This window comes from Schistocerca cancellata, chromosome 8, assembly GCF_023864275.1.
Source record: "Schistocerca cancellata isolate TAMUIC-IGC-003103 chromosome 8, iqSchCanc2.1, whole genome shotgun sequence".
NCBI lineage: Eukaryota > Metazoa > Arthropoda > Insecta > Orthoptera > Acrididae > Schistocerca > Schistocerca cancellata.
The window spans coordinates 175,325,328-175,348,931 of NC_064633.1; positions in this window are offsets into that span (position 1 = coordinate 175,325,328).

Sequence of the window (23,604 nt, forward strand, 5' to 3'; positions counted from 1 at the left end):
GACATAATGCCGCCGCAGGTTTATTTAGTCAATTAATTGTTTGTGATAGGGCAATCATTTACTGCACACTATACAACTCCTTCGAGTACCATTTTCAATTTTATGTATAAGGCAAGTGCCCATATGCATTGTGGTTTCAATTTGAAAACCTTAATTATATGCATGTGTTTGGCGTGAATCTTGGTAATTGGTTTGGCATGAATCTTGGTAATTGCTATTTGACATGCCACAGAATTGTTATTAAATAAACATATTTCTTTGGGAATGATAAATGAAGCATGAAATTGGGCCACCGATTCACGTGTTTTCCTTAAATTAATCCCGATCCTTGTCCCGCGTCTCAAGTCTTATTCATTCCTTAGTGGGGATAAACGACAGTAGTCACGAAAATTTTTCTTAGGTATATTAATGGCAGTACCGTGAAAATATCCGTGGTGCGTATTAAATCACCTCTACTGGAGATGGTGGCGTCGCAGTAGTAATGATTAAGCATAATACTGACTCACTACTGGCCACCATATTAAATATCTTCAACTACTCTTCAACCACACCTGTTTTGCCCGAGGCCTGGAAAAAGAGACTAGTTAAGCCAATACCTAAAAAGGACGTTGCCACAGTACCCTCTGATTACAGGCCTATATGAATACTTCCGGCTCTGTCTAAGGGCTTATAATACATAGTCAACGACCAAGTAATCAACTATTTAATTACGAACAACCTTCCAAACGAATACCAATCGTTACACAACTTCTGCTTTAATAAAAATAACAGACGGCCCTTTGCTTGCCGTGGATAGACAAGATGCGACTACCACGAGCTTCTTAGACTTTAACAAGGTCTTAGTCTACTTCGACATCTTACTTGCCTAACTTAGCAGCCTCTAATCCTCTCCAAGTACAGTGCAGTGTTCACTCATAACTGACGTATCGACAAAAATGCGTTATGTCCGGCATCACAAAGTCATGGGACATGTAGTATCAGAAGTCCCCAAAGTTCGGTGTTAGGTTCTATACTCTTTTCATTGAACGTCTATGATGTACCATCAGTCTTGTGCTACTGTACGTACCACATGTATGCCGATGACCTCCAGTTGCATCTAAGTGCAAAAATGAAATACTTTATGACAGCTATCGATAATTTCAGTACCGACCTGTGTACAGTATCGAAATGGGCCCAGAATACAGGGTTAGCGGTCAATCTACTCATAATCCAAGAGGTCCTGGTATGGCATTCTATGTTCATTAACCCGAAATACTGCAAATCACTGCCGTCTTTAATGTTAAATGTTACAAATATCAACTTCTCGCTCTCTGCACAGAGTCTAAGAGTAATAATAGATTAGGAGTTAAATTGGGTGAAGCACACAGTGGCAGTGTTGAAGACATCAGCATCTCTCCATGCCCGATAGAAACATGCAAAAGGTATTCCCTTTAGACCTGGCAAAAAATTGTACAAATGGCTATACATCCAATTTTTGATTACGGTGATGTTAAACTACAAGGTCTTTCTCGGGAAAGATTAGGGTGCCTGTAATTTGTGATGCACGCCTGCGTTCGATATATCTGTGACGTACAACTGATCATATTTCACCGTCTTGTAAATAACCATCATGGCTAAATGCAGACAAGAACACAGATATCCATACCCTCTGTCTCCCCTACTGTCTTATCAACGTACACTGTCCCTCATCTCTCTCCTTGACCTTAACTCTCTGGTCTGAACAACATGAAAAGAATACTTGTTCACATCGAAGCTACAACAATTACTACCGTTGTCCCCCTAGGCACTCGTTATCTCATTACATCCTTCTTTCTAACCAGATATATCTTATTTCCCAGTACCCTTAAGTGGATTAGTCTACCTAAACTGCTTTTCCTCAGAACTCGCTATCTCATAAATAACTTACATGCACCCGTAAGTACACTTTGTATCTGCGAGTATCACTGTTGTAAATATTAGACTTTTATTATAGCGGCAACAGTAGAAGCTAATATTATCCTCTCTCTACATATGTTCAAATGATTTTCAAATATATAATAACATGTTGTTACCATCTGCCACATAAAAATTATAGTCCTTCTTTAGGTAACTATTACTTAAATAGAAGGTGCTGTATAAGCGAAACCCCAGTTCGGTGTAAGAGAGAGTCTTCAAATTAAAAAAATTAATCAAAAAACAAAATAAAATAGAGGAAATGAACGCTTCTCAGTGCACTGGGTACAGTCGGAATACATATTTTAACTTTCTAACAGCAGTAGACAGCTATGAGACAGAGGAAAGAATCTCGTTCCTAAAAGAAATGAGGAACACGGTGCTACATCATCACGAAAAAGTTCAACACGTATTTCGTACTCCCTTACCAACCTAAGGAGAACATCCGAACACACTCTGGCATAAGAACAGATACACGCCCTCCGTTCCACGAAAAGGTCCATAGTTCACCCGATAAACGTTTCTGCGCTGCTTCGCTACCTTCTCGGAATTTCAATCACGGCAATCCGCGGGGAGTCCACGAATGTGAGAAAAGAATTACTCTTCCTTTTTTCCGGTGAATAGGCGGTCATTTGCTACTTACGTTACCGCGTTGGTCGCACACAAACCTCGAAGCTCTGACTGCAACATAGGAGGCCGAACTGTCTCGTTTACGTCAGAGGCTGTTTCATCCACTACAGGCACGTCAGAAACAGTGCAGTGTATCGTCCTTCTAAATCGAGAAGGTATTTTATAACCAGAATTCTGTGGAAATACGGTTTCACGCGAACAATATTGTTGATTTGTCTGCTATTTCTGGCTATCACAAAACGTTTCCTCGAAAGATTCGTAAGAGTAATAGCTGCTGCGCGAGACCCTTTTATAACATATATCGAAGGGTAGCAAGAAGCAAAGATTGTGCGTCGCACCGAAACATAGAAAGTGTCTCAATACATATCTAAATTATACAGATTGTGGAGTACTGTGAGATAAAGAACTACTAGTCCAAAACGAATATTTACTTATCGACAAACACCTTCCAGCAACAGATATACAGGGTGAGTCACCTAACGTTACCGCTGGATATATTTCGTAAACCACATCAAATACTGACCAACCGATTCCACAGACCGAACGTGAGGAGAGGGGCTAGTGTAATTGTTTAATACAAGCCATCAAAAATGCACGGAAGTATGTTTTTTAACACAAACCTACGTTTTTTTAAATGGAACCACGTTAGTTTTGTTAGCACATCTGAACATATAAACAAATACGTAATCAGTGCCGTTTGTTGCATTGTAAAATGTTAATTACATCCGGAGATATTGTAACCTAAAATTGACGCTTGAGTAGCACTCCTCCGCACAACTAAAAAATATCAATGTGTAAACCAAAGCCACGTGTGTATACACGTTTATTTAAAAAGTAATATCATAGCCTCGTGGTAACCCTTGTTATGAAAGGTCAGTTGTTCGTTGAGAGCTGGCTGGCTCTGAGCACTATGGGACTTAACGTCTATGGTCAGCAGTCCCCTAGAACTTAGAACTACTTAAACCTAACTAACCTAAGGACAGCACACAACACCCAGTCATCACGAGGCAGAGAAAATCCCTGACCCCGCCGGGAATCGAAGCCGGGAACCCGGGCGTGGGAAGCGAGAACGCTACCGCACGACCACGAGCTGCGGACTTGTTCGTTGAGCAAGCCTAGACTGTTGAAACAGACCTCTTTCGAGATTTCAAGTTATTCGAAAATGTTCATCTTCTTGTCTTTTATACAACATACAGAATATCGGTACTATTTATGGATAGTCTATAATGTACCTCAGAATACCCATACGGCTGATAATTACCGTCCACAATAATCCCCTAACTGGATGACTAACAACGATACCTTCGAATTATAACACGAAACAATAAATACGGCAAGAAAAGCCATAATGAGAGTGTCTTCTGATGCGATAGGCAATGACAGTTTCAGTATAACCATGATTAATAATATTGCCGATATCTTAGTACCTGCCTTAACTGACATATTTAATTTTTCCCTCGTGAACGGAATACACCCCACTGCATGGAAAAGAAGCATTATTATACCCGTCCCTAAAATCGAAAACCCGCAACTGCCTAGTGATTACCGACCAATTGGCATACTGCCTGCTGTTTCCAAAGCACTTTAATATATTGTTCATGATCAAATCACTGAACACCTGCATGAATTCAGCCTATATGACAAATTTCAATCCGGTTTGCGTAATCACAACAGCACAAAAAAATAGGTTCAAATGGCTCTAAGCACTATGGGACTTAACTACTGTGGTCATCAGTCCCCTAGGACTTAGAACTACTTGAACCTAACTAACCTAAGGACATCACACACATCCATGCCCGAGGCAGGATTCTAACCTGCGACCGTAGCGGTCACGCGGCTTCAGACTGTAGCGCCTATAACCGCACGGCCACTCCGGCCGGCCTACAACAGCACAGAATTAAAGTAACTGATGACCTGAAATATGCCATAGACAGCCGAAAGGCAACCATATTGACACTACTAGACTTCAGCAAAGCTTTTGGCACTGTTAACATTGTCATATTGCTCAGAAAAATGCAAAAACTTAATTTCTCAGATAGTACAGTGAGATGATTTGAAAGCTACATAAAAGACGGACATCAATGTGTTGTCTGTGTAAATGAAAAATCTTCCTGGAAACATGTCTCCTAGGGAGTGCCACAAAGATCAGTCTTAAGACCACTTTTGTTTTCTTTTGTTCAAAAAATGGCTCTGAGCACTATGGGACAACATCTGTGATCATCAGTCCCCTTGAACTTAGAACTACTTAAAGCTAACTAACCTAAGGACATCACACACATCCATGCCCGAGGCAGGATTCGAACCTGCGACCGCAGCGGTCACGCGGTTCCCGACTCAAGCGCTTAGAACCGCACGGCCACAACGGCTGGCCTTTATTTTGTTTTTGTCAGTGATATTTCGTCGGTTATGTCCTCCTGTAAATATCATTTGTATGCCGACGACCTCCAGCTCTACCTAATCGTCAGAACTGAAGATATATACACTGCAATCTCTCAGACGAATGCTGATCTGTCTTCAGTTGTGACACGGGCGAAAAACGTGGGGCTTAAACTAAATGCAAAAAAGACTAAACTTATCTTAATAGCCCATCAGAAATTAATAAGTTCAGATTTCCGCGAACGGCTGCCTCCTATTCTGCTCGACGGTATTACAATACCATATCAGAAAACAATTTAGAACCTGGGTGTAACTCTGGATGAGCATCTCAACTGGGCAGATAATACAGTTGCAGTGTGCCGGAGGACGTCCGCTTGTCTCTATGCTCCCAAAAAGTTTTGGAACGTATTTCCACGGACGTGAAACGCCAGCTCGTGCAAGCACTCGTTCTACCGAACCTCCACTATTGTGATGTAATTCAACAGGGCATGAGTAGTGAAAACAAAAGACTGTTAGGACTAACCATGAATGCCTGTGTGCGTTACGCCTGCAACATTCGCTGATATTATCATGTAGGTGCTTCATACTCCCAGCTAGGGAGGCTGCGGCCGGAGAAATTGCACGATTGCCACACTCTATGTCTACTTTTCCGGCTCCTCTTCGCGCAAGCACCCCAGTACCTTGCTTCAGAGATTAAACACCTTTCATGCTATTATAATCGAAACACGAGGTCACTGTTATTTTGTACCCTAACTGTGCCCACTCACAAAACAAAAACATTTACAAACTCCTCTGTTGCCGCTGTCCGCCTCTGGGACAAACTGCCCCTTATCTTGCGCAAAATTCAATCCCCTGGCTGTTTTTAAGAAGAAGTAGAAGCATATCCTACTAGAATCCTCATAACGTTTACGACAAAATTAATGTACAAGGCCAATCCTCCCCTCTGTCAAATAGCAAAGCTAGTGTCTCCTATCTTGCTCCTTTCTGTTCTTCCTTTTCTTCTGTTTCCATTAGTCACGCAATCTTCTTTTCCTTCATATTTCCTTAACTGTGTTTCATCACATCCCTATTCTTCTCCTCCGTTCACCATCGATCTCCCTCATACCCCCTGCTGCTAGCGCTCCTATCTAAAATCTCTCTCTATCATAATGTCCAATTATAGCAGTACTCATCATCTACGAATATAAACTGTATATGTATGTATTTTTCCAAGTGTACCTTTTTAACTGTTTATTTCACTTTTTGTATTAAATGTAGTTTAACATTCCTACTAAAGGATATGAAAGCAAAATAAGTAGAATGCCTGGTTAGATGTAAGAGAGGGCCTGATGGCCCTAATCTTGCCAGGTTAAATAAATAAATAAATAAAAAATAAATGACGGGACATTTTCAAATGTTGCATGAAAGAGGATTATTTTTAGGTAGCGCCTTCGTTTTGTTAAAAGATGCTCATTGACCAGGTTATAAAGAATCCCCCCGTCTGGCCGATATAGTGTGCGTCACAATCGAGACATGTAATTCTATATACTCCTGATCTCGAGAAGGGAGGAAGACTTACGTTTCTCTTTGTGAGGAAGCAGGGACTGTGTTCCCACATTTCTAGAGAACATAATTCCTACCTTAGTATTCCTAAACAGTTTGGCCAAGTCATAACAAAAGGGGCCCAAATAATAGATAGCTAAACGAACACCAGCTCCAACCGTTTGTGGTTGTGAACTCGTGGCCTTAAGTTCCACTCGCTTCTGGTATTCGTTGTATAAGCGACGGACCAAAGACGCACTAAAACCATTTTCGAGTGCTATATACGAAATGTTGCTTGCTCATTTTTCAATAGAATCCAAGGTTAGGCTAACTTCAAATATTCGAACAGTCGCCGACCTAAAAATGCGTAACTTATACTGCGAAGGGTCGGCCGATATTGCGTGAATCTATTGAAGAGAGAGTAGCAGCTTTCCTATAAATATCGAGACTTACCTTACTATTAACCAATTGTAGGAATAAATCTAAGGAATTTAGCACACCCTGCTGGTCGAGAACGTCATGGGTAAAAAGCTGTCTAGGGTGAAGAGTGTTAAATTCGAGTAATAGGGCATCAGTGTCCACTTCTTGGCCTTCAAGAATGATATGACATCGACATACCTTCTATAAAAAGTATCTGGGAGGTCGAAGTAGCTATACGGGAAAAATACGCGTTTTCGAGATTGCTTACGAATACATCCGCGAGAAAGCCTGAGAGAGAATTCCACGAAGTCAGGTCATCAGCTTGTTTTTAAATATTATTATTAAATTAAAAATGGTTATGTGCAGTAACTCCAGAGGGGAGTTCATCTCATCCATTTCTTCACTGATGACTCCCTGTTCAGTAAGTGAATGCATTAGGATTTCGTTCATCAGCAAGTAGCGCCCCGACTTCCTTTGGTGCCGGGCATTACCCCTCCGCTAGCTGGTCGTTGTGGTCGAGCGGTTCTAGGCGCTTCAATCCGGAACCGCGCTGCTGCTACGATCGCAGGTTCGAGTCCTGCCTCGGGCATGGCTGTGTGTGATGTCCTTACATTAGTTAGGTCTAGGGGACTGATGACTGGTGGCCTCAGTGTCCGATAGTGTTTAGAGCCATTTGAACCATTTGAAGCCACTGTGCTGTCGTTACTAACGTTGCCGGGTAGCAAATAGTTTTCACTTCCCAGACCCCCCTAAATCCTGCACATCTCTTTATAATAGATAGCTAATGCAACACATTTTTGCAAACGTTACGACACATAAATCCCGCGCTTGTACCTCGTTTGGCAGCTCAGCATTTTGGTCGATGAAATTTATCTTTATAATGTACGTCAGGAGTCAGATTACGTACTGTCCGTCTTCATACGCGAACCGTCAGAACTTTTCTGTGAAATTAATCTCCATCTATCCCATACGTCCCATTAAACTTGATGAAGAAACTCTATTGTCTTCCCAATATTCTTCAATCGAACACTGCTGTCACGCACGCAATAACATCTGCTTCCCCTCACCTCCATACAAAAATCATCTCAAAGAAACTGCAGTAGGCTCTCTTTTCCTAATCCTGGATTCCACACTGACATTCATAAAGTCTACGAGCAGGTAGTAATAAAATATTAATTACATCCATGGAAAAAAATCAAGCTGCTCTGATGAAACTTGGTCATGTCATTCGTCCTTCTCTACATATCAAGGTTCTCCCAACGATGGATGAATAACCGAAGAAAATATTGGTGTAAGTCTTCGCTTTGTGTGTACAGTATAATACGAGTATATCATATTATTTCCAGTCATTTTAAGCGTTTTCCAGATATTTGACTATTGCTCGTGTAAGGTTTCAGAGACATTTCTGCACGTAATTCAGATATCGCTTTAGTCATTTTCGTTCTACACGCTATCATATAACATAAAAGGCATTGCCGATATTATATGATCCCCACTTCTGCGACAGATATTGCCTACGTCCTGCTAGAGTATGCGAGCTTACTGAATTCATTAGATAATACGTATCTTGAGAATTATTTCAAGACAAAAGCTTTATTTATCTTTGCGATGTACCTTAACGGCGCGCATTCTAGGCTGGCGCAAATTTTACTGTGAATAAAACCGTAGATAAGTGTCACTAAATATTCGTGTGAATTATTTACTTATCCTCTTTACTGAAATATTTCAGACGGGAGAGGGATAATCTAGGAAATTTGTATAAATGTAAATTTAATGTGCAGTTTCGTGATCTTTATGGAAGGCAGAATTTCTTAGTGGCTGTTAAGAATAAATTTCATGATGTAGGAACCTGCTACACGTGCTGAACAGTAAAACCTACAATAATCACAATGTTTTCCAATGCCAGTTGCCACCAGATAAGACGAGTGTTACTGTCGTCCTGATTACAGTACTAGCACTCGTAAGCAAAGAATCCGTTTCGCTGTTCCAGTAGTAGATGAAACTTCATAACAATGGGTGCCAAGGAGAATAATAACAGCACACTATCCGCATACTAACTCATCTTGTCGTCATTCATGAATTACCTATCGTGCTAAGGGTTGTTCTTCTGAGAATTGAGGATGGATGAAGGAGTCACTGGGTGTCATGTCAGGAGAGTATGGTGCTGGGGGATTACAGGGTAAGCATCGTATAACCCACAGGGCGGCGATTTGTCACGTCCAAAATGTTTTGAAAGACGTTAGGTAATGATCCATGACTGATTTTCAGTATTTCTACAATCGCCTCCGGTGTCGTACGGCCGTCATCCATCACATTTCCCTTGAAATTCCCGTTTTTCTCAGTGAGATGGTCTGACACCTCGTTTTTCTCCCTTCAGACTTGTTTCACCAGACTGGAAGTGACTGCTGCAACCAACCACTGCGTCAAACCATGGTGCACTGTTGCTGTACACTTCCAACAACTCGGCAAGGTTTGTTGCAGCGTTACAGCTTTCAAACGGAGAAAAATAATCGATGACCTTCGCTATTTAGCTGTGGCTACTCTAGCCACAAACTATGGTATTGTGCCGCGGGTATTTCATAGTGTACCAGGACTGAAATGTGTACCAGTAAATCAACGAATAATTGATTACTTAAATTTATTTTTTCTAGATGATAATTAAAAATTTGTGGCTGCTCTTCCTGTCACTCGTAGGTGTATCTAGTGTCGAAGGAAAGGTATCGATAGCTTTTGCTATCGATTTCTTTCATTTCGATAAGGAGCCATTTTACTCTGTACTTCTCAGATGATAAATTTACGCTTACCACTAATTTGAAGCAGGTGCCGTATTGGATGGTCCTAGTAATAGTTTACTATATTTTTGCTATTTTCCTCAAATTTTAGGCGCCAGACTCAGATGCCACACTTTCAACAAATGAAACACCAACTACCTTACAACGGAGCGAGAGGTATGCATGTCAGAGAGAGTGTGTATGTACGAAAACATTTCCGACACTTCGTCAACGTAGAAAACGTTTCGTTCGCAGGTAAATGACTTGGAAACCCTTTGGTTTCACGATTACACTTACTTGTGTGTTTCTGTATTGCTGAGTAAAACATGCTGAGTGAAAGAATTAATTAATCAGCAGGCAGAAGGGGGCCAACAAAAATACAATTTGGCAGTATATTTGTAAACTGAATGACAATGAACTGAGGAGCAAAACCTGTTTAAGAAGTTTAAAGTCTTTGGGAAATACTTCAGACAAGGAAAAACATTTAAGGAAACACCATATACCACAACAAGCCAAAATTATTTACTCAACAAAATAATAAGAGAATGGGCAGAGTGTATTTGTTAGCTGAATGCGCGATGACATGAACGGAAGAAGAGCGTACGTGAAAAAAGGTAGTTTTGTATACTGTTCACCTGTATTTCTTATTATCTGCTCTATAAGTTCATATTTCACGTTACAAACTTTTCGAAACTGTAATCTATAACGAAATCAGCACTGCTTGATTTAACGGTTTTATTTCTCCATCTGAAACTTGTGAAAATCAGCTCTCTCTGTTATAAACGGATTTTAAAAACCGAGAAAGGGATGTAGGAGCCAATCAAATCTGCTCTCATCTCTTTATTAAAAAAATATCGATACCTCAAGTTACATTAATTTAGACGTTTTTATGGGTACAACACCTTCCTTTCGATACCACTTTCTAGTAAAGTATCAATACCTCTCGTTCTAGCCTACTACCATATTCTCTACAGTAAATTTCAATTCTCCTGATCAGTGTAACCCTACCCTCGGTCCTCGCTGTTTCTGCAGTCAGCAGTCGCTCTCCCACTTCCCAGTGCTGTATATCGCCTCTTGGTTCCGTGTTGCCTTTCATCCCTTCACGCTTCCTCTCAAAATTCACCTGATGCAATGCAAGCTGACATCCACGCACATGTGACAAGCTGAACCGTCATCTACATTATACCTTCGCGTCCGTGTTTTTATAACTTATCCATCAAAAATTCCAGTTTTGATTCCATTAGCTTATTACTTCGAAACATACAAAAGCTATGTGTATAATTTTGATATTATTAGGCTGAAAGTGGATTATGTGGGTGCTGCCTGCCCGTCGCTCTTCTGATGGGAGGAATAAAATTACCAACGAAGGGAAAAATTCTACCCCAGGTTGAATGAAGAAACCCGCGAAGAGTTGTACAGCTGCTTTATTAATGAGTATCTTATCTGCGAACAGGTCTGAGTATGTGCACGCAACTCGGGGCACTGGGCAATGTTTTACAAATAGCCTTGTTAATAACTAACTGATAGTGTGAGATCAAATATTACTACACTTGCGCGAGGTAAACGCAACGATCACCATTTCAGGACAAGAAAAACTGTTTGCCAGACTGGAATTCGACTTCGATTTCCAGCCATCAATTACCTAATGCAACAAGTTGCACTATCCGATATAGCCATGCGAGCGGACAGACTGAAAGCGTTCCTTTCAAACTGCGGAGTGAACCCCCAACACACACACACCCCCTCCTCTGCAACTACTGTGACTAGTCCCTGTAGGATCGCGGAAAGCATTTTGCAACATTTGAGCATTCTTTCTGATCTTCCTCGATTCTCTCATTTTTTCCTCTGTGGCGTATCTTTGTATCTTCAATTCACTTTGTCCCGAATTTCTTTAGTACTTCTTTCCCTGAGCTCACACCCTACCTGCATCTGTCTCTGTCCATGTTTACGTCTTCAGTTTCTGTTGTATCGATTAAGCTTCTCTACTTCAAGTTGGTGGTGTTGGATTGCCCCTTGTATTTATGTCGGAATTCTGTTGGTGAGCCTATTTGGTGGTAGCCAGCGGAAGAGTACGTATAACTTTAACCCTCTTTTTCTGTCTACTGCTAGGTATGATATCTTTGCTGTCATTTTTGTAAGTGTAGTCTATATGCCTGTTACGTCAGCTTTGGGTGGAAAGTTTTCCTCTTGATTTGTGGCCATTTATTCAGTCACTTCCATATCGCTTTTCATATGCAGTGCTTGCAACTAGTCTTCCAGGCTGTGTTACAGAGTCTGATCTTTGAGTGATTGGACATCCATTTCTTACTGTATATGTCCTGCAGCTTGCCGTACACTTTCTTCATTTTTGTAGTCGGTTTTTCTGTGAAATTTTCTCTCCTGCTGCAGATTCGAGGATTTCATGTACACATCTGAAATCTGCAACTCTCTTGCTCTTTCCGTAGTTTGAGTCTAAGTTTTGTATGATTAATCTTCAGCTTCTGAATTCAGATTTGTATGCCATCTTTATCTGCTCGTTCGTTTAATGTAGCTACTTGTTTTGTTTTTTGTTGCTTTGTTGTCTAAAAAATGGGTCAAATGGCTCTAAGCACTATGGGACTTAACTTATGAGATCATCAGCCCCCTTAACGTATGAAATCATCAGTTCCCTAGACGTAGAACTGCTTAAACCTAACTAACCTAACGACATCACACACATCCATGCCCGAGGCAGGATTCGAACTTGCAACCGTAGCAGCAGCGCGGTTCCAGACTGAAGCGCCTAGAACCGCTCGACCACAACGGCCGGGTTTATTGTCTATGAGTATGACCAGGTCGTGTGAAGAAGCTGTAGCTGGCATTCCTACGTTGTCTTGAGATGTCGTAGTCGTATTTGTGGAATCATCCACAACAAGGTCGGCAAAGCACATGAATACCAAAAACGTTAGCGAGGTTCCGCTGCATCAACGAATCGAGGGTCCTCCTGGAGACCCGCCTCCCCTCCCAGTAGAGCGGCACCCTCACGCTTAGGTGAGGGTGGAGACTAGCTTTGAAGGACTCAGCCACAGTTAGAGACCTCAGCTGCAGTGGTCAACATCATCAACAAGCTAAAGTTTCAGATGAACTTGTTTTGTTGTTAATACTGAACATCGTACCTCAACAGAACACTTTCTTTACTGATCATACACTGTAGGTTTTCTCGGCTGGGGTGTTCTTCAGTTAAAACTTCCGGGCTGAGAGGCCATGGTCGATGTACAAAACTGCTTACTTATGTTTCGTCTCCCACAGAGGTAAAATGGCTGGTGGATTTCTCCTGCAGTTGGAGGCGAAACATTAGGAAGCAGTTTTACGCATCTACCACAGCCTCTTAGCCCAGTTTGGCGATCCTTTACAGAAGCTCGAAACGTAGACCGGAGTTCAATGCGAGACGCCTGTAACAGTTTCCACAACGAAACTTTGTCTCGAAACCTGGCAGAAAATCCTAAGAGATTCTGGTCGTCTGTGAAGTATGTTAGCGGCAAGAAACAATCAATGCCTTCCATGCGCGATAAAAATGAAGATACTATCGAAGACAGTGCTGCCACAGCAGATTTACTAAACACAGCGTTCCGATATGCCTTCACAAAAGAAGACGAAGTAAATATTCCAGAATTCGAATCGAGAACAGCTGCCAACATGACTAACGTAGAAGTAAATATCCTTGAAGTAGTGAAGCAACTCAAATCACTTAATAAAAGCAAGTCTTCTGATCCAGACTGTATACCAATTAGGTTCCTTTCGGAGTATGCTGATGCATTAGCTCCATAGTTAACAATCATATACAACCGTTCGCTCGACGAAAGATCCGTACCTAAAGACTGGAAAGTTGCTCAGGCCACACCAATATTCAAGAAAGGTAGTAGGAGTAATCCACTAAATTACAGACCCATATCATTAACGTCGATATGCAGCAGGATTTTAGAACATATATTGTGTTCGAACACTAGGAATTACCTCGAAGGGAACGGTCTATTGACACACAGTCAACACGGGTTTAGAAAACATCGTTCCTGTGAAACACAACTAGCTCTTTATTCACATGAACTGCTGAGTGCTATTGACTAGGGATTTCAGATCGATTCCGTATTCCTGGATTTCCGGAAGGCTTTTCACACTGTACCACACAATCGGCTCGTAGTAAAATTGCGTGCTTATGCAATATCGTCTCAGTCATGTGACTGGATTTGCGATTTCCTGTCAGAGAGGTTACAGTTGGCAGTAACTGATGGAAAGTCGTCGAGTAAAACAGAAGTGATTTCAGGCGTTCCCCAAGGTAGTGTTATAGGCCTTTTGCTGTTCCTTATCCATATAAACGATCTGGGAGACAATCTCAGCAGCCGTCTTCGGTTGTTTGCAGATGACGCTGTCGTTTATCGACTAATAAAGTCATCAGAAAATCAAAACAAACTGCAAAACGATTTAAAAGATATATCGGTAGGTGAGAAAAGTGGCAGTTGACCCTAAATAACGAAAAGTGTGAGGTCATCCACGTGAGTACTAAAAGGAACTCGTTAAACTTCGGTTACACGATAAATCAGTCTAATCTAAAAGCCGTAAATTCAACTAAATACCTAGGTATTACAATTACGAACAATTTAAATGGGAAGGAACACATAGAAAAGTTGTGGGGAAGGCTAACCAAAGACTGCGTTTTATTGCAAGGACTCTTAGAAAATGTAACAGACATACTAAGGAGATTGCCTACACTACGCTTGTCCGTTGCTCTTTTGGAATTCTGCTGCGCGGTGTGGGATCCTTACCAGATAGGATTGACGGAGTATATCGAAAAAGTTCAAAGAAAGGCAGCACATTTTGTATTATGGCGAAATATGGGAAAAATATGGGATACGGGATTTGGGCTGGAAATCATTAAAAGAAAGGCGTTTTTCGTTGCGACGGAATCTTCTCACGAAATTCCAACCACCAACTTTTTCCTCCGAATGCGAAAATATTTTGTTGTCACCGACCTACATAGGGCGGAACTGTCACCACGATAAAATAAGGGAAATCAAAGCTCGTACGGAAAGATATAGGTGTTCATTCTTTCCCCGCGCTATGCGAGACTGGAATAATAGAGAATTGTGAAGGTGGTTCGATGAAGCCTCTGCCATGCACTTAAATGTGATTTGCAGAGTATCGATGTAGATGTAGGTATAGAACTAAGGAGCTTGTTAATTGGTGCAATCAGTAGTGGTTCGCCAGTTCATGACAGTTGTCAGTTATCCAGTACTCTCGTGGCAAAGAGGTGGGTCAAAGTTAATTAAATATTTTATTCATTTCTGTAATATAGTGAACTAATACTTCATGTCTGCAAGTTTCATGAGACTTCTCTCAGGGAATTCGAAGAAGGCACAATTATGGGCAGACGACAGCAGTTTCGGCTGGTCACAACAGTTTGGTTTCCAGTTAGTTGGACTTCCAGTTCTTTTTTCTATTCCGTCATTACCTGTTTTCGATTAGGTCGACAAATAGTGGGGATAAATCCATCGTCATGGTGTTTTTCAGTTTTGGTCAAGAAGGGATCAGAAATGTCACCCAGTTAGTTAACTTTCGACGCTGTGTCAGCCCATGTCTGTCTAATTACTCGTAGTTATGTTGTGTTTAGACCGTGTTCCTCTAAGATATTGAACAAGGACTGCCGTGAACGGAATCATAGGTTTCCTGGAAATCTATGAATTTGAAAATGATTTCAGTGAACGGAATCGTACGTACAGTGTTAAAAACATCCAGCCCACCGGTTGCAAACAGAATTTAAAATTCTTTAACTAGTTTTCAACGCCATCTAGGGTGCCTTCTTCAGAAGAAAGTGTTTCCTTAAATGTGGTTAAAAGGAAAATATGAGCGACATCACTCTAGTCAAGGCGTTAAAACCACAAGTAAAATATTTTCCACTTGCTTTCATAACAGATATAGTCAAAACTTCAAAACAATATGTATACATGCCTCTAAGGGTACTACAGTGGCGTAGGCCACGAGTAAATAACAGCTGTTATGAATCCAAGTGGGCCGGCCATTGTGGCCGAGCGGTTGTAGGCGCTGCAGTATGGAACCGCGAGACCGCTACGGTCGCAGGTTCAAATCCTGCCTCGGGAATGGATGTGTGTGATATCCTTAGGTTAGTTAGGTTCAAGTAGTTCTAAGTTATAGCGGCCTGTTGACCTCAGATGTTGTCCCATAGCGCTTAGAGCAATTTTTAACCATTTTTGAATCCAAGTGGAAAATGTTTTATTTGTGGTTTAACATCTTGACTAGAGCGATATAGCTCATATTTTCCTTTTAACCAGATGTAAGGTAACAGTTTCTTCTGAAGAAGGCGCCCCTAGTTGGCGTTGGAAACTAGTTAAAGAATTATAAATTATGTTTGCAACCGGTTCGCTGGAAGTTCGTAACATTGTAACTTATTGCGGTTGCTGAGCACAGCCATGTTCGAAACATTAGGAATCGTAAGTCTTTCTGAAAACTACGAAGGAGCACCTGATTGAAGCATTCCTGACGGTCTTGCTTTTTTTTTCTTTTAGAATCGTTTTCAGACTTGAGCGTAGTTTCGTGCATGAATGGCCGTGGTGGATCAATTAGGACAAAAAATAGGTCAATATGACCGATCCATTTTTTTCGTCCTAGTTGTTCGTGTGTTCTTTGGAGTGAGCATTTTCTGAGTTTCTGGACTACTGTTAGCAGTTTGCCTGGAGGAACCAATGTTCAGTGTTCTAGTGCAGGTGCAGAAGACGGCCTTCTCTTGGCACTTTCGTAAATGGTATTTTCTGTATTTCACGGTTGTCTCCCTCGACATAGGAGTCCTCCTTTTGACATTTTTGGAAATGCTCTTGCGAGGAGATACCGCAGTAATGACAGATGCGACGGCGCCAGAGTGTTTGCTTGCCGGCGCGTCCGTTCCTGGCGCCTCTTCATTTCGCTGCCACAGCTTTCCAAGCCCCGGCAATTTATCGCCACTGCCAGCAGCGCGAGCGCGCCCGCACAAAAGAACGCACACTACTCCGCTGATAGCTGCCACTCCCCCCCCCCCCCCCCCCCGCTTCACAACCATCCCTCCCCGTCTCCTCATGACGCGGCAGCGCACTCGCTATTGTTCCCGCACACTGGCTGGTCGTACGCCGCGAGCCACGACTCTCCTATATTATTCTTTCTGCCCAATGGAGTCAATTATGCCTTCCACGAAGGCCCCGCCGGTAACGACGCACCGCCGCCACCTCGGCGACCGACTGATGGCCTCCTAATGGCCAGCTATCGACGCCGCGCAGCGAGCGCCGAACCGCACACGCCTGCCCGCCTGCCCGCTTGCCTGCGCCATTTCGCTTCTGTGAGCGACTTCAGAGGCCGCCGTTCTTTTTGCAGCCCTGACTTCTCCTCCCCAATTTCAACAGTTTCTCTGAATTAGAAGTCGAAGAACATACACTGAATAAATACAGAAGTATGCAAGGAGGGTGAGAAAAAAGGACCTCACAACCTTGGAATGACCTAGAAATTTAGAGAAATAACTCACAAAATAGATAAACGTGTAATTTTGTGCGACACAATCTCAAGTTTGATTCACACAGTGCATCAGTACCACATTCTGCCATCAGGAGCACCCTTAACAGATTGAAACTGTACGGGCCTCTCTTCTTAATGGAGAAAACTGTAACTCAAATGGTTCAAATGGCTCTGAACACTATGGGACTTAACTTCTGAGGTCACTTAGAACTAGTTAAACCTAACTAACCTAAGGACATCACACATCCCGAGGCAGGATTCGAACCTGCGACCGTAGCGGTCGCGGGGTTCCAGACTGTAGGGCCTAGAACCGCTCGGCCACTCCGGCCGGCAAACTGTAACTAAATTTGAGTTGTATTAATACCTTCAGCTGCAATCGTGCGTTGATATATATCAACGGGGAGTCAAAACGTGCGCTCCGACAGGGAATCGAACCCGGGATCTCATGCGTACATGGCACACGCTCTATCCATCTGAGCCACCGAGGAAACAAAGAATATCGCAACGGCAGGGACTATCTCGAGCACGCCTCGCGCGAGACCCACATTCTCACCTTGTATGTCCATACACTACATTCGTAGTGTCCCACCCCAACACACTCATTACTCGTCGAAGACATTCTTTCCAAGTCCCGTAAGAGTTCGGGGAACATGTCTGCAGAACAGACACCATATTCATGTAAGTACATAGTTCTGGCAATACCTGCCGCACTTCTGTGCGGATGCACACAAGTTCCCCGAACTCTTACGGGACTTTGAAGGAATGTCTTCCACGAGTAATGAGTGTGGTAGGGTGGGCCACTACTAATGTAGTGTGTAGACATACAAGTTGAGAATGTGGGTCTGGCGGGAGCCGTGCGCGCTATCCTCTGTGTTCTCGGTGGCTCAGATGGATGGAGCATCTGCCATGTAAGCAGGGAATCCCTGGTTCGAGACCCGGTAGGGGCACACATTTTCACGTGTCCCCGTTGATACATATCAACGCCCGTTAGCAGCTGAAGGTATTAATATAATTCTAATTTCGTTCTAGATGGCTGCAGATGGTCAATGGCATCTGTTCTTTCGGACATGTCCGAAAGAACAAACACCATATCCATATAAGTATATAGTTCTGGCAACACCACCTTTGACCCTCTTCTTCTGTGTGGATGCACACATGTTCCCCAAAATCTTACGCGACTTGGAAAGAATATCTTCCAAGAGTAATGAGTGTGGTGGGGTGGGGCACTACGAGTGTAGTGTGTGAACACACAAGGTGAGAATGTGGGTGACGCGGGAGGAAGCGCGAAACAGTCCCTGCAGTAACGCTAACCTCTGTGATCTCGGTGCCTCAGGTGGATAGAGTGTCTGCCATGTAAGCAGGGGATCCCGGGTTCGAGTCCCGGTCGGTGCACACATTTTCACCTCCCCGTTGATACATACAACGCCCGTTAGCAGCTGAAGGTATTAATATAATTCTAATTCCGTTCTAGACGGCTACTGGTCATGTCCGAAAGAACAGACACCATATTCATGTAAGTATAAAACTGTAACTGGTGGTGTGTATCTGGATGTGCTCGAAAAATTTTTAATTGCACGGATCGATGACGAAGATCGAGAAGGGATGGTTTACTACCAGTAAGGCGGTGCAACACCTCACTTCCTCACGAAAGTTCCTGGCTCGGTGCATTGGCCGTGAAGGACCAATCGAATGACCACCTCGCTCCCCACCACTTCCTTCTTTGGGATTTCATCAGATATCGTGTTTATGTTAATCACATACCAAAGAGTTTAGCTGACCTGAAAAATCAAATCTGCGGTGCCGTTGCACAATTTACGCTCGATTTGCCGCAGTGAGTGTGGGAAGAAATTAATTGCAGGTGGGTTGTTCGTCGCATCGCGAGTGGTAGTCACATGGAACCAAAATGTTGCTTGACACTTTTATGTGAATCTTTAGGCTGTTTGCTACAAAAGGACAAATGTTCCATATCTAGATAAGTATTCTTAATAAATCCCTACATTTTTCCAAAGTTGTGAAGTCCTATTTTACTACCCAGTATTTACAGCATTCAGGGAGAGAAAAGCTACCATCAGTGGTATCTGCAGTATATTCTGACTTCTTAAATTAGTGAAAGTACAGTACAGCACAGAATAATCTCTACATGTTTTTAACTTTGACGCCCGCTGCTCTTTTCTTTTTAGGTGTGAAGGTTAGTCTCAGGAACTACATCGAGATTTAAATAGGATTTTCGCTAACGATAGTCCTGTTGGGGCACATCCTACTCTGGAACACTGAACTACATGGGGCCTGTGCAGCAAACCGATCTCATAGAGAGAGAGAGAGAGAGAGAGAGAGAGATGCAGTCATTAAGGCGACCCCGCTCTACGTGGCAAGAAGACACATTAAGAGTGAAAGGGTGCTCATTCAGGAAGCTGACGAAACGCGAAAAGCTAGCCAGCGACTTTAGAGGGTGAAGCTCTGGATAACAAGAACAACACAATAAATCAGTCATCGCCACCCAACGGCGACACCTGGTTGCAATGGTCTTTTGTCTTTCCGAGGTGAGGGAGCTACTTGCGGGTGAGTTACAAAAGAGGTGGTATGTGGCAGGAAAATCTGTAATCAGGCGCTGCAGCTTCAGAGAACACCGAAACTCGCTGTAATAGTCACAAACGTATAAGTACGTGGTATCACACAACATTCCCCCCGTGCGGACGGAATTTGCTTCGTGATACATTATCCGTGTTAAAATGGACCATTTACCAATTGCGGAAAATGTCGATATCGTGTTGATGTGTGGCTATTGTGATCAAAATGCCCAACGGGCGTGTGCAATGGATGCTGCTCGGTATCCCGGACGACATCATCCAAGTGTCCGGACCGTTCGCCGGATAGTTACGTTATTTAAGGAAACAGGAAGTGTTCGGCCACGTGTGAAACGTCAACCACGACCTGCAACAAATGATGATGTCCAAGTAGGTGTTTTAGCTGCTGTCGCAGCTAATCCGCACATCAGTAGCAGACAAATTGCGCGAGAATCGGGAATCTCAAAAACGTCGGTGTTGAGAATGCTACACCAACATCGATTACACCCGTATCATATTTCTATGCACCAGGAATTGCATGGCGACGACTTTGAATGTCGTGTACAGTTCTGTCACTGGGCACAAGAGAAATTACGCGACGATGACAGAATTTTTGCACGCGTTCTATTTAGCGACGAAGTCTCATTCACCAAAAGCGGTAACGTAAACCGGCATAATATGCACTATTGGGCAACGGAAAATCTACGATGGCTGCGACAAGTGGAACATCAGCGACCTTGACGGGTTAATGTATGGTGCGTCATTATGGGAGGAAGAGTAATTGGCCCCCATTTTATCGATGGCAATCTAAATGGTGCAATGTATGCTGCGTAAAGTTCTACCGATGTTACTACAAGATGTTTCACTGCATGACAGAATCGCGATGTACTTCCAACATGATGGATGTCCGGCACATAGTTCGCGTGCGGTTGAAGCGGTATTAAATAGCATATTTCATGACAGGTGGATTGGTCGTCGAAGCACCATACTATGGCCCGCACGTTCACCGGATCTGACGTCCCTGGATTTCTTCCTGTGGGGAAAGTTGAAAGATATTTGCTATCGTGATCCACCGACAACGCCTGACAACACGCGTTTTGAGTATTTATTGCATTAATGTGGTATTTGGAGGTAATCATGCTGTAACAGCATACGTTCTCAGAAATGGTAAGTTCACAAAGGTACATGTATCACATTGGAACAACCGAAATAAAATGTTCAAACGTACCTACGTTCTGTATTTTAATTTAAAAAACCTACCTGTTACTAACTGTTCATCTAAAATTGTGAACCATATGTTTGGCCGGCCGGGGTGGCCGAGCGGTTCTAGGCGCTTCAGTCTGCAACCGCGCGACCGCTACGGTCGCAGGTTCGAATCCTGCCTTGGGCTTGTATGTGTGTGATGTTCTTAGGTTAGTTAGGTTTAAGTAGTTCTAAGTTCTAGGGGACTAATGACCTCAGACGTTAAGTCCCATAGTGCTCAGAGCCATTTGAACCATTTTTCGAGCCATATGTTTATTACAGCGGCATCTGTCACAAAGCGAAAAAAGTGGTCCAGCTAAAACATTCATATTTCTTTAAGTACTACACGAATATGTAATAAAAATGGGTGTTCCTATTTAGAAAAACGCAGTTGATATCCGTTTGCCGTATGACAGCGCCATCCAGCGGGCCAACCATAGCGCCATCTGGTTTCCCCCTTCAAGTTAGACAAGTTTCGTTGTTTGTAGTTTTTTCGTTTGACGCTTATCTCGTGAGATATTTGGCCCGGTCACTATCAGTGGACCACCCTGTATAATGTATTACGCGAGGGATTGGTACTATGATGAATATGGAGGGGCTACGGCTCTCGTAACACCGCCCACGCGGTACTTCTAGTGTTAAATAATATCATTATTGGTGAAAGAAATTGATTAATAATAAAGTTCGTGTGGGAGTCGAACCTTCGCCTCATACACATCCACCTTACGAAGTTCGAACTTCGTTAATCACTTGAATACGATATACTCTAAGGTCCGGCACCTACGCACAGATACATACGCCACATATACTGAAGTGCCAAAGAAACTGGGATAGGCATGCATACTCAAATACAGATATATGTAAATAGGCAGAATACAGCGCCACGGTCGGCAACGCCTATGTAAGACAACGAGTGTTTGACGCAGTTATTACATCGGTTAGTGCAGCTACAGTCGTAGGTTATCCGGATTTAACTGAGTTTGAACGTGGTGTTATAGTCAGCGCACGGGACATGGGACACAGTATCTCCGAGGTATGGGATTTTCCTGTATGATCATTTCACGAGTCCACTGTGAATATCAGGAGTCCGGTAAAACATTAAATCTGCGATACTGCTGCGGCTGGAAAAAGATCCTACCAGAACGGGACCAACTACGACTGAAGGCAACCGTTCAACCTGACAGAACTGCAACCCTTCCCCAAATTTCTGCGGATTTCTATGCTGGGCCGTCAACAAGTGTCAGTGTGTGAACCATTCAACGAAACATCATCTATATGGGCTTTCGGAGCCGAAGGCCCAGTCATGTCTCCCTGATGACAACACGACACAGAGCTCTACGCCTCGTCTGGGCCCGTCAACACCGACATTGGACAGTTGATGATTGCAGATATTTTGCCTGGTTGGACCAGTCTCATTTCAAATTCTACCTAGCGGATGGACGTGTACGGGTATGGAGACAACCTCATGAATCCGTGTAACCTGCATGTCAGCAGGGAACTGCTCAAGCTGGTGGAGGATCTTTAATGGTGTGGGGCGTTTGCAGTTGCAGTTATATGGGACCGCTGATACGTCTAGATACGACTCTGAAATGTGACACGTACGTACGCATCCTGTCTGATCACCTGCATTTTTTCATGTCCATTGTGTATTCCGATGGACTTGGGCAATTCCAGCAGGACTATTCGACACCCCACAAGTCCATAATTGCTACAGAGTGGCTCCAGGAACACTCTTCTGAGTTTAAACTGGCCACAAAACTCCCCAGACATGAACATTATTCAGCATATCTGGGATGCCTTGCGAGGTGCTGTTCAGAAGAGATCTCCACTCCCTCATACTCTTACGGATTTATGGACAGCCCTGCAGGATTCACGGTGCCAGTTCCCTCCAGCACTACTTCTGACATTAGTCGAATCCATGCCACGTCGTGTTGTGGCACCCCTGCGTGCTGCAGGAGAACCTACATGATATCAGGCAACTCTACCAGTCTTTTTTGGCTCTTCACTGTAATAGACGCATAAAACTTCTCTCGTTTTCTTGGAATTGCCAGAGTAGTGCACCTTACTACTTGCGCATTATGTTGTTTTAATGGCCTACTAAAAGTGTACAAAGTTTGAAGTAAATCTGTGATCCCAACGTCGTGGCCCCCCTGAAAGTTTGTAGGAACGCTCAGTGCGCGAATCCTACTCACACCTGGCCAATTTTTAACTATCTTATATAAATTAAATTAGCCTTAAATCTGAATGGTGGTCATCATTGGTCTATCTTTTATTTGTCACAGTGTAACGATGTGGAAGGTATTTAAGGTTGAGCAGTAGGTAGCTGTGGACTCTGTCAGTGCCCCTCCTGTTCTGGAGTGCTGCAAGTGGCTGTGTGGTTGAGCAGCTGCATGAGTAACATTTCAATGGACTTGGAATAATTGTCATGAATGTGAGTCTCAGACTTTAACTTTTCACTGGACTCTGGTTATTTGAAAATGTTTTTGGTGACGATTCTGGGCCGCTCTACGCTTTCACGATAGAACCGAATTAGGACTTACAGCGGACAGTTAGGGAAGCGGATGGCGCCCAAGTCCTGCTTGTGCAGTGCCTAAAACTTCATAGCTGCCATTGCGCTACCTTCCCTCTAACAGTAACCG